This window comes from Microcaecilia unicolor, chromosome 14 (genome assembly GCF_901765095.1).
Source record: "Microcaecilia unicolor chromosome 14, aMicUni1.1, whole genome shotgun sequence".
NCBI lineage: Eukaryota > Metazoa > Chordata > Amphibia > Gymnophiona > Siphonopidae > Microcaecilia > Microcaecilia unicolor.
Window position 1 is genome coordinate 1,112,089 of NC_044044.1, and position 19,036 is coordinate 1,131,124.

The 19,036-nt window shown below is 44.1% G+C and overlaps 1 protein-coding gene across 2 annotated transcripts in view; it reads left to right on the forward strand.

Annotated features, from left to right (window-relative positions):
- Nucleotides 1-19,036, forward strand: part of LOC115457897 (zinc finger protein 436-like) — a 118,099-nt gene that overhangs the window by 22,482 nt on the left and 76,581 nt on the right. The gene's annotated exons all lie outside the window — the stretch shown is intronic.

The following is a 19,036-nucleotide window of genomic DNA, read 5'->3' on the forward strand; positions in this document are numbered from 1 at the left end:
TCTGTCCCACAAATCTGCATCCTTTTTGTGCCCATATTCGAAAGTGAGACATGCCTTGCCCAGGAGAAAAGTCTGGATTGTCTTGAAATTCTATAAACAGGGAAGGTCTCCTAGCTCCCCCCACCCTCTGTCTCCACCACTCCCACGCCAGGCGGAGCGGTCTCAACAGAGGTGAGAGTTTAATCCCCCCTCTCCGAGCATGGAGTGCATTGAAAACTGACCAGGGTCGGGCAGCATTTTTCCATACCTCTGGTGGCGCAAATCTGTGTTGTCCCGTATATAATTCATGTATCCATCTAAGGAGTGCAGATACATTGTACAATCTGAGGTCTGGTAGGTTGACTCCCCCTTCCCGTCGTGCCCTAACAAGCTTCTGATAACCTATTTGGGCTCTACGCCCCTGCCATATAAAAGACAAGATCACCCCCCCCCCCCCTGAAAGCGGCCTCATCCTTACTGGCTATCCACAGCATGGCATCATCTGTAAAGTATATAGTATCTTGGGAAACACCACCATTTTAACAAGAGCCACTCTTCCCAGAAATGACACTGGTGCCTCCCTCCACCTAGCACATAGTTGTTTGATCTGATCTAATTTGTCACATACATTTTTCTTATACATGACTGCAAAGTCTAAATGCAGGTATACCCCTAAATATTTCATTGCCCCTTTTGTCCAGGATAGAGGAAAATCTGATTGCCTTCTGCAAGGACAAGTGACAGATAGTGCCATAGCTTCCGATTTGTCAAAGTTAATTCGCAATCCGGAAAAGCTCCAAAATGCTGAATTAAGATCGATTAGTATGGGTATCCCTCTAGATGCCTGCCCTAAAAATATTAGCATATCATCGCAAACAGATTGATTTTATATTCGCTTTTCCCCACTCTTATTCCCTTCACCTCAGTTGATTGACAGATTGTACTTGCCAAGGGCTCCAGGGCCAACACAAAAAGCATGGGAGACAGAGGGCAGCCCTGCCGCGTACCTCTTTGTAGCTCAAAGGACGGTGACAGCTTCTTATTGATTAAGATTTGTGCTGTGGGGTTTCTATACAAGGCTCTAACTCCATGAAGAAACTCTCCCAAGATACCAAATTGGGGCAAAACCCAAAAGAGGTAGTCCCAAAGTACCTTGTCGAACGCTTTCTCCGCGTCGAGACTTACTAGAAGGTCATCTCTCTGATCACCCTTTTTATCCTGAATTGCACTCAGTACTCGTAAGATATTAGTAGAAGCATATCTTCCTGGCACAAACCCTGTTTGATCTGAGTGTATCAACGAGGGTAATACCTTTCCCAATCGGGCAGCCAAGATACCGGCCAAGAGTTTAATATCTTGATTTAATAGGGCTATTGGGCAATAGGAGCCCAAAAGCTCCTTGTCTCTCCCCAGCTTAGGCAGCACTATGATTGAGGCATGTGTCAATGAACCGGTACTCTGCTGCTCCTTACCTAGCGCCTCACATAATTCACTAAATGGACCTACAACCTGCCTTCCAAGGATCTTATAAAACTCTGGTCCTAAGCCATCTGGGCCTGGAGCCTTGGCTAGCTTAAATTTCTTTATCGCTTGTTGTATCTCCTTCCCCTGTATTGGCTCATTGAGGAAATTTCTTTGCTCTTGCGTCAAAGATGGGAGATGTAAACCTTTAAAAAATGTCTCCCTTTTGACCATATCACAATGTCCCTGATCATATAGTGCTTTATAAAAATATACAAAGGCCTTCTGTAGGTCTGCTTCCTTATCAACTCTCTGCCCATTCCCTCCCCTAACATGGGTAATTACCTGCCTCGCAGCTCTATTTCTCACCATATTAGCCAACAGCGTACCAGTTTTATTTCTCCACCTGTGTAGCCGATATTTATACAATTGGATGTCACCCATTGCCCTCCGATTTAAAATATCATTAATCTTAGCTTTTATCTCCTTAAAGTTGTTCTTAGCTTCCTTGTATCCCTTTTGGGCTGCTCCTCTGACCTCTTGTAGCTGTCTTAAGTGCCCCAACAGTTCTTTTTCCCTCTGCTTTCGGGAGCTCGCTGTGTAGGCTATAATTTTCCCCCTCATTACCGCCTTCCCTGTTTCCCATAACAACACCGGTTCAATCTCCTCCGTTCTATTCTCTGCCAGGAATAGCCCCAACTCCTGTACTATGTGCCTCCGAAACTCCGAGTCCCTGCATAAAGCAGAGTTCATGCGCCACTCTGACTGTGTTCTCTCTCCCTTAGTGCCTATTTCCACCCATATGAGACAATGATCAGACACCACTCCCACCTCTATTTCTGCTGACCTACTCGCTGAGAAGAGTGACGGAGAAATCATTATATAATCTAGTCTGGCGTGACATTTATGTACATGGGAGAAATATGTGTATTCCCTTTCGTCCGGGTGTAGTGCCCTCCAAATATCTACCAATCCCAAATCCCTTTGTAAGAGTCCTATCCCCCTCTCTTCCAGGCCCTTTGGCCTACTCTTTGGGGGTTTGCAGTCAATGAGGGGATCCGCAGTTATGTTAAAGTCCCCCCCCCCCCCCCCAGTAACAACTGATAATCTTGCAACTGCGCGAGGGTTGACAACAGGTGTGAGAAGAATTTCCCAGAATAGATATTAGGAGCATATACTGAGCAAAATGCTACTTTTAACCCTTGGATGACCCCCGCCCACACCACATACTTTCCCTCAGGGTCCTGAATGGATCTATGACAAACCGTGTCCAATCCCTTCCGCTTAAGTATAGCCACACCTCGTTGCCTACTATTGTATGTTGAAAACACCATGTCTCCCACCCATCCTTGTCTCAGTTTGAGATGTTCTGGGGCAGACAGATGTGTTTCCTGTAACATAAAAACATCCACTTTCATTTGCTTCCCCTACTGTAATATTTTCTTCCTTTTAATTGTGGAATGCACTCCATCTACATTAAGTGCAGCCACCCGGATACTACCCATTTTCCCCAGTGATCAGCAAGCTATCTTGCAACCTTTGAATTAACATCCCGAAGTGAGGCCCCGTCCCAACAGCGGAGCCCCGCATTCTCTCACAGCTACCCCCCTCCTGTTTATCAACCAACCATTGCATTGCCATTGATGAGCATTCCTGCAATCTCTTCCTATGTAAACCTACATCCCCCCCTCCCGCCCCACCCCTTCACACTCTCCTCCCCCAAGACCAACCACACATCCAATCAAGTACATCCACTCTCCCATCCAACCACCCCTGTTCCTTAACAACCCTCCTACTACTCGAACCCCCCCTACTCCCCCCCTGCCCTCCCCCCTCGGCTGAAGCCCCCAGTACCCAACCACAACCCATGTAACAACAAGCTTCAAATTCCCTTCCCCCACTCCCCTCTGTTATACACTAACTGTGAGACCCCCCCTGGCATATCTAGCCCTCACTCACAGCACCCCTGCCCTCCCTCCAGTTACTCTCTTTCCCTCAGAACATTCCTTAATTGTTAACAACAACTCTAAAAGTCCAACAACAACCCCCGGGAGCTTTGCATACTCTAGTCCAACTGCAGTGTGCTCTCATCCCAATGCTTTTGTCGTGTCCTCCTTTCTCACCACATTGCAGCTTCTTCTGCCAGCTTCTAGTTCAGCAGATACTCCAACTCTCACTGTTCTTCCGGCGGGTGTAGCCTTCAGTTTCCACGCACTTCTCTGGCCATGCTACAAATGGTTCTCCATGTGTCAGCCTCCACCCATATGCCGTCAGAGAAGTGACCCACTACAATGCGCTGGCTCCCCACCGTTAATCCGGGAGAGACGCAACTACACTTTAAAACAGTGTGAAAATGTTGTGAAAACTCCTCCAGCAACAATTCAAAACTACTGTCATAGGAATCCTGCAACTGAGCTTCCTTGCATTCGTTCCTCCCCGACTCCTTAACTCTCATCCTGCCCTTGTACCTGAGCCCTTGGTATTTTGTCTAGGGATGCTTGTAACTCTTCAGTCTTGGTCAGAGTACAGGTGCTATTGTTATAAGTAATCCGTACTCTCGCCGGGTATTGAAATGCAAATTTAACTCCTTTTTCATGGAGTTTGGTACAATACAGGGCTAGGAGCTTTCTCTGCTCCATAACTCTAACGGAAAAGTCTTGGAACAGCAAGACCTTTGCGCCCTCGTATTCCACGCTGCTTATCTTCTTGAATTTTTCTAGAATTGCAGCTTTAATCGTGTAGTTTAAATACCGTGCTATGATCACTCGAGGCCTCCCATTAGGCTCTCTCCTTGGCCCAACTCTGTGAACACGCTTTATTTGACCTCGGCTGTGATCCGGGCTCAACCCCAGCTGTTTCGGGAGCCAATTCTCAGTCAAATCTTGCAGCTCTGCTTCGGCAACAGATTCAGGTATACCAATAATCCGGATGTTATTTCTCCTTCCTCTATTCTCCTGGTCTTCCATCCGGTCGCACAGTGTATTTATTTGCGCCTCCATATCCTGCAGCCTGCTTTTAGACGCCGCCATATGGTCCTCCTGCGAGGAAATTCATTCTTCCACCTCTTGCAGCCGAGCACTGTGCGTGGCAATGCATTCTTTAATTTCCTCCATGCCATCGTGTAGTTTTGCTAGCTTGTCGTCCAGGAGCTGCGACCTGTTCTTTAAGGAAATCTGGACCAAATCATCATGCCCCGATTCAATGCTTTTAGACTGCTTCGGTGGTGTTGGCGGGCTCGTCGCATTTAGCGACGCCATCTTCTTTTTCTGCGTGCTGCCTTTTTCTTTCCCTGATCTCAGAAATTTAACAGGCGTGTACCGCTCCTCTCTGCCCGAGAAAAACCACCCTCTTGCACTTCTGGCTTTTATTCACCGCTTTCTCTCACTTTCCATTCGATTTAGGGGGTATAGGTACCATTGGCATGTCCAAGAAAAAGCAGGGGAAGGGAGCCGAGCTATTAGATGTCTGTTCAGTCCAGTGACATCACGTGACCCCCCTGTACAACTACTGTTAGTAATATACAATCTATCCCTCAAATCAGGTGTGGTACCGGAAGACTGGAGGGTAGCCAATGTTACGCCGATTTTTAAAAAAGGCTCCAGAGGAGATCCGGGAAATTATAGACCGGTGAGTCAGACGTTGGTACCGGGCAAAATGATAGAGGCTTTTATTAAGAATAAAATTACAGAGCACATACAAAAACATGGGCTGATGAGACAAAGTCAGCACGGATTTAGTGAAGATAAGTCTTGCCTCACCAATCTACTGCATTTTTTGAGGGGGTAAACAAACATGTGGACAGTGGGGAGCCGGTGGATATTGTGTATCTGGATTTTCAGAAGGCGTTTGACAAAGTGCCCCATGAAAGACTCCAGAGGAAACTGGAGAGTCATGGGATTGGAGTTAGGGTATTACTATGGATTAAGAGCTGGTTGAAGGATAGGAAGCAGAGAGTAGGATTGAATGGTCAGTATTCTCAATGGAGAAGGGTAATTAGTGGGGTCCCTCAGGGGTCTGTGCTGGGACCGCTGCTTTTTAACATATTATAAATGACCTAGAGATGGGAGTAACTAGTGAGGTAATTAAATTTGCAGATGACACAAAGTTATTCGTGGTTGTCAAAGTTGCAGGAGGAGTGTGAAAGATTACAGGAGGACTTCGCGAGACTGGGGGATTGGGCGTCCAAGTGGCAGATGAAGTTCAGTGTTGACAAGTGCAAAGTGATGCATGTGGGTAAGAGGAACCAGAATTACAGCTATCCAGCTCATTTTCAAAAGAGATCCCCGGCCATCTTCCGACACAAATCGGGAGATGGCAGGCGATCTCCTGAACCCGGCCAAATCGGTATAATCGAAAGCCGCTTTTGGCTAGCGCCAACTGCTTTCCATTGCAGAGCCAGCGAAACTTCAATGGGGGTGTCGGTAGGGTAGTGAAGGCAGGACAGGGGCATGCTCACGAGATGGCCGGCTTCACCCGATAATGGGGAAAAAAAGCCAGGCTTGACGAGCATTTCACCGGCTTTACTTGGTCCCTTTTTTTCACAACCAAGCTTCACAAAGGAGCCCCAACTGACCAAATGACCACCGGAGGGAACCCTTACTCCCCCAGTGGTCACCAACCCCCTCCCACCCCAAAAAAACTTTTTTGCCAGCCTGAAATGTTATACCCAGTTCCCTGACAGCAATATGCAAGCCCCAGGAGCAGTTTTTTTAGTAGATGCTGTGCACTTCAGGCCCATCCCTCCCCCACCTGTTACACTTGTGGTGGTAAATGGGAGCCCTCCAAACCCCCCCCCCCAAAACCCACTGTACCCAGATATAGGTGCCCCCCTTAGGGCTATGGTAGTGTTGTAAAGTTGTGGGGTGTGGATTTTGGGGGGCTCAGCACACAAGGTAAGGGAGCTACAGTGGTGGAAATAAGTATTTGATCCCTTGCTGATTTTGTAAGTGTGCCCACTGACAAAGACATGAGCAGCCCATAATTGAAGGGTAGGTTATTGGTAACAGTGAGAGATAGCACATCACAAATTAAATCCGGAAAATCACATTGTGGAAAGTATATGAATTTATTTGCATTCTGCAGAGGGAAATAAGTATTTGATCCCCCACCAACCAGTAAGAGATCTGGCCCCTACAGACCAGGTAGATGCTCCAAATCAACTCGTTACCTGCATGACAGACAGCTGTCGGCAATGGTCACCTGTATGAAAGACACCTGTCCACAGACTCAGTGAATCAGTCAGACTCTAACCTCTACAAAATGGCGAAGAGCAAGGAGCTGTCTAAGGATGTCAGGGACAAGATCATACACCTGCACAAGGCTGGAATGGGCTACAAAACCATCAGTAAGACGCTGGGCGAGAAGGAGACAACTGTTGGTGCCATAGTAAGAAAATGGAAGAAGTACAAAATGACTGTCAATCGACAAAGATCTGGGGCTCCACGCAAAATCTCACCTCGTGGGGTATCCTTGATCATGAGGAAGGTTAGAAATCAGCTTACAACTACAAGGGGGGAACTTGTCAATGATCTCAAGGCAGCTGGGACCACTGTCACCACGAAAACCATTGGTAACACATTACGACATAACGGATTGCAATCCTGCAGTGCCCGCAAGGTCCCCCTGCTCCGGAAGGCACATGTGACGGCCCGTCTGAAGTTTGCCAGTGAACACCTGGATGATGCCGAGAGTGATTGGGAGAAGGTGCTGTGGTCAGATGAGACAAAAATTGAGCTCTTTGGCATGAACTCAACTCGCCGTGTTTGGAGGAAGAGAAATGCTGCCTATGACCCAAAGAACACCGTCCCCACTGTCAAGCATGGAGGTGGAAATGTTATGTTTTGGGGGTGTTTCTCTGCTAAGGGCACAGGACTACTTCACCGCATCAATGGGAGAATGGATGGGGCCATGTACCGTACAATTCTGAGTGACAACCTCCTTCCCTCCGCCAGGGCCTTAAAAATGGGTCGTGGCTGGGTCTTCCAGCACGACAATGACCCAAAACATACAGCCAAGGCAACAAAGGAGTGGCTCAGGAAGAAGCACATTAGGGTCATGGAGTGGCCTAGCCAGTCACCAGACCTTAATCCCATTGAAAACTTATGGAGGGAGCTGAAGCTGCGAGTTGCCAAGCGACAGCCCAGAACTCTTAATGATTTAGAGATGATCTGCAAAGAGGAGTGGACCAAAATTCCTCCTGACATGTGTGCAAACCTCATCATCAACTACAGAAGACGTCTGACCGCTGTGCTTGCCAACAAGGGTTTTGCCACCAAGTATTAGGTCTTGTTTGCCAGAGGGATTAAATACTTATTTCCCTCTGCAGAATGCAAATAAATTCATATACTTTCCACAATGTGATTTTCCGGATTTAATTTGTGATGTGCTATCTCTCACTGTTACCAATAACCTACCCTTCAATTATGGGCTGCTCATGTCTTTGTCAGTGGGCACACTTACAAAATCAGCAAGGGATCAAATACTTATTTCCACCACTGTATATACCTGGGAGCTATTGTTATTTTTTTAGAAGTGCCCCCTAGGGTGCCCGGTTGGTGTCCTGGCATGTGAGGGGGACCAGTGCACTACAAATGCTGGCTCCTCCCACGACCAAATGCCTTGCATTTCACCGGGTTTGAGATGGCCAGGCCCGGTTTCCATTATGGCTGAAAAACGAAGCCGGCCATCTCCTCTACACCCGGCGATCGATTTAGCCGGCCACAACCGTACCGTATTTCGAAAATATGGTTGGCTCAGCCCCCTTGTGGCGTCTGCCCCGAAGATGGCCGGCCAGCTATTTGGCCGGCGCTGTTCGATTATGCCTCTCCACGTCATGCAAGGTTCCGCGTTAGGAGTCACAGACCTAGAAAGGGATCTGGGAGTCATCGTTGATAAGACGTTGAAAACTTCTGCTCAGTGTGCTGCGGCGGCTAAGAAAGCGCACAGAATGTTCAGTATTATTAGGAAAGGGATGGAAAACAAACACGAGGATGTTATAATGCCGTTGTATCACTCCATGGTGCGACCGCACCTCAAATATTGTGCCCAATTCTGGTCACCACATCTCAAAAAAGATATAAAGGAATTGTAGAAGGTGCAGAGAAGGGTGACGAAAATTATAAAAGGGATGGAACGACTTCCCTATGAGGAAAGGCTAAGATGGTTAGGGCTCTTCAGCTTGGAGAAAAGGCGGCTGAGGGGTGATATGATAGAAGTCTAAAAGATAGTGAGCAGAGTAGAGCGGACAGATGTGAAGCGTTTGTTTACACTTTCAAACAACAATAGAACCAGGGGACACAAGATGAAGCTAGAACATGGTAGATTTACAACAAATAGGAGAACGTTTTTCTTTACTCAGCGTGTAGTTGGGCTCTGGAACTCGTTGCCGAAGAATGTAGTGACAGCAGCTGGCCTTACGGAGTTTAAGGGGGGTTTGGACAGATTCCTGAAGGAAAAGTCCTTTGAACATTATTAAAAATTATTATTATTTGGGGGGGGGGGGGGGTAGTCAGGTTCTTGAAGCTTGGATTGGCCGCTGTCGGAGACAGGATGCTGGGCTTGAAAAGGGAGAGAAAATGTGGATGTGATATGATGAATAGTAACAATGAATTTTTTAGTTTTTGAGAGCTCAGGCTGTAGCAATATTATCCACTCCTACCCTAGCTGAGATAATATGTAACCATCTCTTTGATCTCATGTGCAACTTTCTCTATATCAGTCACCTACTTTTTAACTCTTCTTACTCTCTTACCTATCTATGGGCCCCTTTTACTAAGCCACGTAGGTACCTAGGCATTCCCAAAGCGCACCAAAATGGACTTACCGCCCGAGTACCGCGTGGCTCTTGCGGTAATTTCATTTTTGGCACACATCCGCTACACGCATCTGAAAAATGTTTATTTTCGGACATGCGTCAAGTGGCATCTGATGCACGTAGGTGCTTACCGCCCAAATTCTTTACCACTAGGTCTATGGCCAGAGACCCAAAATGGACGCCCGGCAATCTTGATGTTGGCACACGTCCATTTTGGGGGGGAAAAAAGATACTTTTTTTACAGGCGTGCTGAAAAATGATTCTGCGCACGCCCAAAACCCGCACTTACACTACCGCAAGCCACTTTTCAGCGCACCTTTGTAAAAGGACCCCTATATGTTCCTTCTTTGTTTTACCCTTCACTATCAATTATAATGTTCTATTACATATTGTGTTGACATTGTAAGTAGTATACTATGCCATACTTTGTATTGTTATTTGAATATTTTGACTTCTGTAATTGCCTATTGCTCATGCTTGATCTATTCTTACTGTACACCGCCTTGAGTAAATTCCTTTAAAAAGGCGGTAAATAAATCATAATAAATAAATAAATACAAATTGGCTTCCTGATTTCTTCAGCAAGTATAACCCCCCCCCCCCCCCGCCCCTTTTTACAAAGCTGTGCTAGCAGCTGCCAGTGCAGTAATACCGACACAGCCCCAATCAAAGTGATGGGCTGTGTTGGCATTACCGCACGGCTTTACATAAGTACAAACAGGGTGACTTCACTTAACGTATGGGATCCTCTCAAGAGATAAATAAATGGATCATAACAGTGCCTGTTTGACTAAGGCTACTTGCAGTAATACACGTCTCAAGGCTTGTTAGCTGTTGTAAGATGGTAAACTGTTGTTTTGTTTTGTTCTTGTCTTTTGTATGGCATGGTAAAACCAAATAAAGATAAGAGAACTAAAAAGAAGGCTGTTTCCAGATTAGAAAAGATGACACAGGGATAGCGATTTTTCCAGGTAATGTGAGTTTCCAGATTCATAAGTACATAAGTAATGCCACACTGGGAAAAGACCAAGGGTCCATCGAGCCCAGCATCCTGTCCACGACAGCAGCCAATCCAGGCCAAGGGCACCTGGCAAGCTTCCCAAACGTACAAATATTCTATACATGTTATTCCTGGAATTGTGGATTTTTCCTAAGTCCATTTAGTAGTGGTTTATGGACTTGTCCTTTAGGAAACTGTCTAACCCCATTTTAAACTCTGCCAAGCTAACCGCCTTCACCACGTTGTAGGCGGATTTCCCAGATAATAAATTACCTGAAACAAGGTTTCCCAACAGAACTATCCGCAAGCAAAATATTCTGTTCTCTGTCTAGGGGAAGGGGGAAAACCTTGGCTATGGCCTACATGCCACTATTTCGGTCAGAGAGAGAGCTGAGAAATCAGGCTGATATATATTAGCTTTATTATGGATAATATAAAAAATATATATACAAAATAGAAATTTGGCAAAGCTTTGGCTGAACAAAAATACTGGCAGTAATTCTTACAACTATATTCTCACACTACACACATTTCTTACTGGTTGCTAGGTAAACTTGCACAACTGATTAGAATGCAATAACTATGTTACGAGGTAGTATGGTAATTAGCAGCTTCTTTCCCGACCAAGGTTATGACTAACACCAGCCTTATGCTCAGGTAATCACCACTCGCTAACCCAGACTAATAGGAGATAGATCACACAGGGGCTCATTTTCAAAGCATTTAGCCTCCCAAAGTTCCATAGAAACCTATGGAACTTAGCCTCCCAAAGTGCTTTGAAAATATGCCTCTAAGTCTCTCACCAGGCAACCTCCGGGGACGCCTCTCAGGAGTAGCACAGGTTACTTCGCAGACTCAAGCTGAGATCAGCGAGTCTTCATCAGAGCCACGACAGGCACTCTGCAGCAGTCAGCAAAGGCACAGGTCACACCTTGTAGGTTGCTGAACCACACGGTACTCTTCCAGATACACAGCTCATCAGTTGGTGGACCTTCTTAGGTCACTGGTCTTCTTTCCACCTCCACCTTCTTCCAAGGATTCCGACTAACTAACTCCCCAACTCTTCCCGCTCTTCCAGCGCCTCTCGGTCAGGTGATACCAATTATCCTCTTGTTTTTTCTTCGTGACCTTGGAAATGGTAACTTCTGGTGCCATGCATGCCTCCCTTCTCATCATCTCCGAGATAGAAGGGGAATAATTGGAGCACAGAGTGTTCTTGGCTTCAGCAAGCCTGTCAGTGATTTTCCACAACCTGAAGCTGACTCTGACACAGAGATGTGCAGGTCAGAGATTTGCAGCAGCCATCTTCTAGTAACAAGATGTCATAGGCTTGTATAGGCCAAGACCAGCAAGGGAGACACAGGGACATACCCCTACAACGTTCTCCGGCAACAAATTCCAGAGTTTAATTATGTAATAGGGGGGCATAGAGAGAATGAGCATAAAAACATAATCATTGCCATACTGGGACAGACTGAAGGGCCATCATGCCCAGTATTCTTTTCATCAGTGGCCAATTCAGGTCACAAGTACCTGGCAAGATCCCAAAACAGTACAATACATTTTATGCTGCTTATCCTAGAAATAAACAGTGGATATTCCCAAGTCCATTTTTTTAAATCAGTGTCATACAAAGCAGAGTAAAACAGTCTGCACAAAATCCAAACAGTTGGTGCATAAGATACAATGGACAAAAGAGTGCCTCCACCATAACATCTCCTGACCGAATACAGCTCAGTATTGACTTTTTCAAGAATAAATCCCCCCTCCCATTAAACTCTTGTATTATACTTCCACAGCTCACTCACACCCATTCCATATCCACTCAATCAACACCCTTCTGCCCCTCCTAACCCACCCCCACCCGTGTGTTATGAAAGGGTAAACTATAAACACCACCCCCTCCCATTCCTTAAGGGGTCATCATTTTCAGGCAATTCGTCCAAAGCAAGGCATATTGTTTATTATCCTGTCGCTGGGAATTGGAGTACACCATTTTCTCAAACTTTCCCATTTCTTTCATTTTTGCTGTCCAACATTCATACGGGATATTTTTTTTTATTTTTGTTACATTTGTACCCCGCGCTTTCCCACTCATGGCAGGCTCAATGCGGTTTACATGGGGCAATGGAGGGTTAAGTGACTTGCCTGAGCTTGAAGTGGGAATCGAAGTCTGTTCCTCAGTTCCCCAGGACCAAAGTCCACCACCCTAACCACTAGGCCACTCCTCTACTCTCTGTGTCTGACTGTGTCCAGAACTACAAAATTGTCTTCTTGCCCAATAGTAATGAAACATATATAAAACGCCTTTGTGGTTGCGTAAGGCCCTGTGTGATCAAGAGCAAAGTAGCATAATCCAACTCCAAGTTCTTGCATCCAACCTTATTGATGAAGCTAATCGCCTCATTCCATATAATGAGGCCAGGACGCTCCAAGAAAGTATGTAGTAGCATCTCCCGCGCCCTTTGACACCGGCTGCATCTATCCAATTCCCATAACCCCATCGCCGCCCCCTTTTCTTTCGTTATATGCGCCCTATGAAGTATCTTGTATTGTGTTTCCTGCAGGTCTGTTGATTTAACCACTTCATACAGATTAAAGTGTACATAATTGTGGGTACTCGTACTCCATTGGTACATCAAACTCTCAATATCCACCCTGGGCAGTGACATTTTTAGTAGCTTATACCAGGTAGTTAACTTATTCAGTGGCTTAGGTACCCATAGGAGCAGGAGGTCTAACTCCCCATACTCCGATGTCTGCCCAAAATGATTCTTCATAGTGGCCCAATAATGTCTTGCCTGGAGATAGGGCAACATGTGACTATTCGGTAACGTCCACTGCTCCTTAAGCTTGTCAAAATTAGGGAACCTACTTTCACTCTTTCCAAGCAACTGACCCATGTTGGTGCATCCCCTCTCCCTCCATATCCTGAACACCGAGGCCCCCATTCCTGCTGGAAAGTTCGCATTACCCAGGAGGCCCAAAAAAGGTGAGGCTACCGGCGTCTTCCCTTGTCTGCCCCTCCACCAGCTCCATGCCCTTCTCAGAGGTCTAAGAAACCCCAGCTTAGATGCTACTTGGGGAGCTTTATGAGGGGTCATATGGAGAAGATTTATAACTGAATATGGGCGTCCCCACTCTTCCATCCACCCCATGGGAGTGTAACGATGCGTCCCCATAATCCCTTCATATATAAACCTCATGAGGGCAGCTATATTATACAGTCGTAAATCAGAAAGATTCAGACCTCCCCATTCTTTACCATGAATTAACCGCTTGTGCTCTATCCGAACCCCTCTATGCCGCCATATGAAGGAGCATATATTAGAGCGGAAAAGACGCTCATCCTTCCTTAATATCCAGAAAGGTGCCGTCTGTAATGGGTATAATATTTTGGGAAGAAGAATCATCTTCACCAAAGCCACCCTTCCCATTAATGACAGAGGTAGGTCTTTCCATGTCTCACATAGGCGTTTTATCTTCTCTATATGATCATTTACATTACGTTTATAAAAAAACAATTGGTTTTGTACTGAGGAATATCCCAAAATTTCGCATAGGACCCGTGGAGGGTGTTATAGGCAAGGTCGAGAATTGAGGGAATCCCATACCCCCTGCCAGGGGCAAAAGCTCTGATTTAGCACAATTGACCCGAGGCCCGATAATTCCCCAAAAGAGTTCACAATATTAAGCGCTGCTGGCAACTGTTTAGGAGCATTTGAAAGATATAACAAGATGTCATCTGCAAAAAGATTAATTTGTGCCTCCCTATTTCCCACAAGGTTTGCCCCCTCTCTACACTCCTCTTCTTGTTGGCCATAGAACCCTTAGTTATTAAACTGCAGCGGTCTCAGCACAGACCCCTGCGGAATCCCACTATCTACCCTTTTCCTTTGAGAATACTGACCATTTAACCCTACTCCTGTTTTTCTGTCTTTTAACCAGTTTTTATTCCACACTAGAACACTATCCCATGCTATTTCAATTTCCTCTGGAGTCTTTCATGAGGTACTTTGTCAAATACCTTTTGAAAATCCAGATACACAATATCGACCGGCTCACCTTTATCCATATGTTTGTTTACCCCTTCAAAGAAATGTGGTAGTTTGGTGAGGTAAGTTTTCCGTTCACTAAATCCATGTTGGCTTTGTCTCATTAATCCATGCTTATGTATATGCTGTGTAATTTTGTTCTTTATAATAGTCCCTATCATTTTGCCTAGCACTGACGTCAGTCTCACTGGTCTGTAATTTCCCGGATCACCTTGGGAACCCTTTTTAAAAATTGGTGTTACATCGGCCACCCTCCAATCAACTGATACCATACTTGATTTTTGTATACCATCTGGTCCTGGTGATTTGCGATCCAACTGAGTATTTTGCTAGCTTCTTGCTTTTAATATACCTAAAAAAGTTTTTACTATCTGTTTTTACCTCCAACGCAATCTTCTAGTCAAAGTCTCTCTTTGCCTTCCTTATCAGCGCTTTGCATTTGTCTTGCCATTCCTTATGCTGTTTCTTATTATTTTCATTTGGTTCCTTCTATATTCTGAAGGATTTTCTTTTTAGCTCTAATAACTTCCTTCATCTCACTTTTTAACCATGCCGGCTGTCGTTTGGTCTTCCATCCTTCTTTTTTAATACATGGAATATATTTGGCCTGGGCTTCCAGTATGGTATTTTTGAACAGCATCCACACCTTTGACTTTATAGCTGCTCTTCTAACTTTTCTCATTTTATCATCGTCTCCTTTTTGAAAGGTAAGTGCTAACGTATTGGATTTCTGTGTGTACTTACTCCATATCTTATATCAAACCTGATCATGTTATGATCACTGTTATCAAGAGACCCCAGCATCATTACCTCCTGCACTAGATCATGTGCTCCACTAAGGACTAGGTCTAGAATTGTTCCTCCTGTTGTTGGCTCCTGATCCAGCTGCTCCGTAAAGCAGTCCTTGATTTCATCAAGGAATTTTACCTTTCTAGCATGCCCTGATGTTATATTTATCCAGTCAGTATCATAATTTCTTATAACATTTCTAAATCTGTCTGTTCTTCCTGGCTAGGTGGATGGTAGTACACTCCTATCACTGTCCTTTTCCCCTTTACTCATAGAATTTCAGTCCATAGCGATTCTAAGATGTTTCATGTCCTTCAGAATTTTTAGTCTGTTCGATTCAAGGTGCTCCTTAACATAATGCTGCTCATCTACCAATTCGATCTCCCCTATCACTACAACATAATTTGTATCCTTGTATGACAGTGTTCCACTGGTTTCCTCCTTCCACCAGGTCTCAGAGATGCCTATTATATCTATTTTTTTATTTAGTACAACTCTCCCATCTTTTTCGTAGGCTTCTGGCATTTACATATAGACATTTCAAAGTATGTTTGTTCTTCCTATTTACATTTTGCTCAATAGTTGACAGTGGTAATGTACAATCTTGAAAATCTGTCTGCTTTTTATTTAAAGGCACTTGGTCTACTGTGGTCTCTATTGCAGCCTCACTATTGGGATGCCCTTTCTTCCCCGTTTTGTTGATATCTTTGATAGATAACCTTATTCTGAACCATGTGCTTTTGAGCAACTGTTGGCCTTCCCCTAGTTTCTAGTTTAAAAGCTGCTGTATCTCCTTTTAAATCCCCAGAATGTTGCCCAGTTCCTAACAAATTTAAAAACCTCCTCTTTGCACCATCACCTCATCCACACATTGAGACTCCAGAGCTCTGCCTGTCTCTTGGGCCCTGCGCATGGAACGGCAGCATTTCTGAAAATGCTACCCTGGAAGATCTAGATTTCAGCTTTCTACCAAGAGCCTAAATTTGGCTTCCAGAACCTCCCTCCCTCCCTCCCACATTTTCCTATGTCATTGGTTCCCACATGTACCAAGACAGCTGGCTTTTCCCCAGCACTATCTAAAATCATATCAGGCAGGCATGTGACCTTGCATTCCACTAGCCACCCAGATATCTACATGCCTAATAATCGAATCACCAATTACAACAGCAGTCCTAACTCTTCTCTCCTGGCCAGAAGCTCCTGGAGACAGATCCTCAATGCGAGAAGATATTGCATCCCCTGGTGGGCTGGTCCTGGCCATAGGATTACTTCCAACTTATCAGAGAGATGCTCTCCTTTCAGGAGACCTCCCTCCTCCAAGGCATCACAGGGGCTGCCGTACTGGAGGTGGGACTTCTCTTCAACGTCCGTGTAGGCCTCCTCTCTGTCTCCGTCAGCTCCTCCGATACTCTAGCCTCAAGAGAACGGACTCGTTCTCTGAGAGCAAGGAGCTCTTTGCATCAAGCACACACGTATAACCTTTTATCAACTGGGAGATAATCATATATGTGACACTCAGTTCAAAAGACTGGATAGCATCTCTCTCTCGCTGCTGGACTGCTGTCTGCATCTTAGTATTATAGAGCTGTTTTAATTAAGGATACTAGGTGAATATAAAGAGCCTTAAGATTATATGCTATAATGTGTCATTTGTTTAGTGTTTGCTTCTCAGAAACTAAATGTAATTAAAACTCTAATGAAAACACTGCTCTTGTGATCCTAATTAGAATGACTATAAAGGAAGAGTTGTGCTAGGGGTGGGTGGGAGCTGGGTAGGGGGTTGGGAATGAGGACTGAACTAGACCCTGCTGTGTTAATGCTGTGTCAGAAAGTTCAAGTTTTAAAATGATGGTGAAAAGGGTATGGAGACTAGTTATTAATTTTTTAAGGTAATCAATAGAAATAAAACAAAATAAAACATGGAAAAGAAAATAAGATGATACCTTTTTATTGGACATAACTTAATACATTTCTTGATTAGCTTTCGAAGGTTGCCCTTCTACGTCAGATTGGAAATAAGCAAATGTTGGTAGATGACAGTATATATAAGTGAAACATCAAAGCATTTCAGTGACAGTCTAACAGGATGGGGGTGGGTAGGTGAGAGACAGGGAGATATGCATGGAGACAGGAGGGTGTCAAAGCAGTACAATTTTATGGTTTATTTTGTTTTATTTCTATTGATTACCTTTAAAAGTGGACTAACATGGCTACCACACCTCTCTACCCATAATTTTTTTTAATTCTGTCTTTTATCAATAACCATAAGAACATAAGCATTGCCATACTGGGAGAGACCGAAGGTCCATCAAGCCCAACATCCTATTTCTAATAGTGGCCAATCCAGGTTACAAGTACCTGGCAAGATCCCAAAACAGTACAATACATTTTATGCTTCTTGTCCTAGAAATAAGCAGAGGATTTTCCCCAAGTCCATCTTAATAATGGATTATGGAAGGTATTCAAAAAGTCCTCTTTTAAATCCCAATCTTTAAATTACCAAAGCACAAAGCAAAATAATTTTCACTCACCTAGAGAAACATCTCTCAGAACATCTCAGAAAGCAACTTAAGTGGGACCTCACCTTTCCTTTCTATATAGTTTTGATTCTAAGAGGACTGCTTCAAACAGACCCTTTGAAGCTAACCCAGTAATCAGATTGCCCTTAGTAAACTTTGCAACTATTCTACTTCCTCACACCTTAATTCAGGTTAGTAGCAGTGCTACCTCTCCAGCAGCCAAAGAACTGAAAATAATTTATTTTAGAGCAGAGTTGAGCCTTGCTACTATTCTTTTTAATTCTCTTGGCTGTTAAATCTCTACCACTAGAGAAAGTTTCAGTTTAAAACTAATGGGGAAAGGGTTGTATTTATTTATTTGTGACATTTATATCCCACATTGTCCCAAAGAAGTTTGAGTTCAGTGTGGTTTACAATAAACACTATAGGATACATAACAAAGAATAATGCACAAGAAAGTAATTTGTTGTAAGAATCCAATTTTACAATACAATATCACATGGAAACTAGTTAATAATGCTACTCTTTTTTTATTATTTTTGTCTGTAAGACTGAACTAGACTCTGCTGTGCCTTCTACAGGCTGTTAATGCTGTGTCAGAAAGTTCAAATTTTAAAACTATGGGGAAAAGGGTATGGAGACTAGTTTTTTGTTTTCTTTTTTTAATTCTTTTTCTTTATCAGTAACCTATAATTCCCGTTTTAAACCCCAGTCTTTACGTTATCAGAGAAATGTCCTCTTCTCTCAGATCTTCTTAAAACAGTTTGCTCCTTTTCTCCACCTGCTGGGAGAAGGGCAAATCCCACTGGTGTGGACTTGTTCAGCAGGTCTCATAGAATGACAATTATCAGGTAAGTCATATCGTATTTTTTTAATCAGCAGAATGTGAAAAATGTACAAGGGTGTGAAGCACAGAGAATTTGGAGACCACTTTTCATAAAAACATCAGTGAAATTACTCTGGTTGTATGACTGGTATGTTATTGGCTGGATGTTTGTTTAGATGATTGTGCTAAGATATTTATGTAAATGTTAATAAGTATATGGAGCTTGATATTCAACACTTTCTGGATAAGTGCCGCTCACTGGGGCTGGCCACTGATTTTCAGCAGCATTATCTGGATAATGCCGCTTAAAATCTTTAGTGATTCCCCTGATACTATCCAATATACAGCGCCAGAACCTGGATGGCTATTCAGACAAGTTAGGACAACAAGATAGGTGTCATGACTTGTTCAGATAAATATTCAGGTTCTACCACTGAATACTTAGCCAACGTATACCTGATATTTAATGCTGAATATTGGAGTATAAATTTAAAATCTGTGGTCAGCAGTTAAGATGGTTTTTTAATGAAGCATCCAAAGATGTATTCTTATTCAGAGATTCAGTGATGAAGTCAATACTGACCATGATATTTA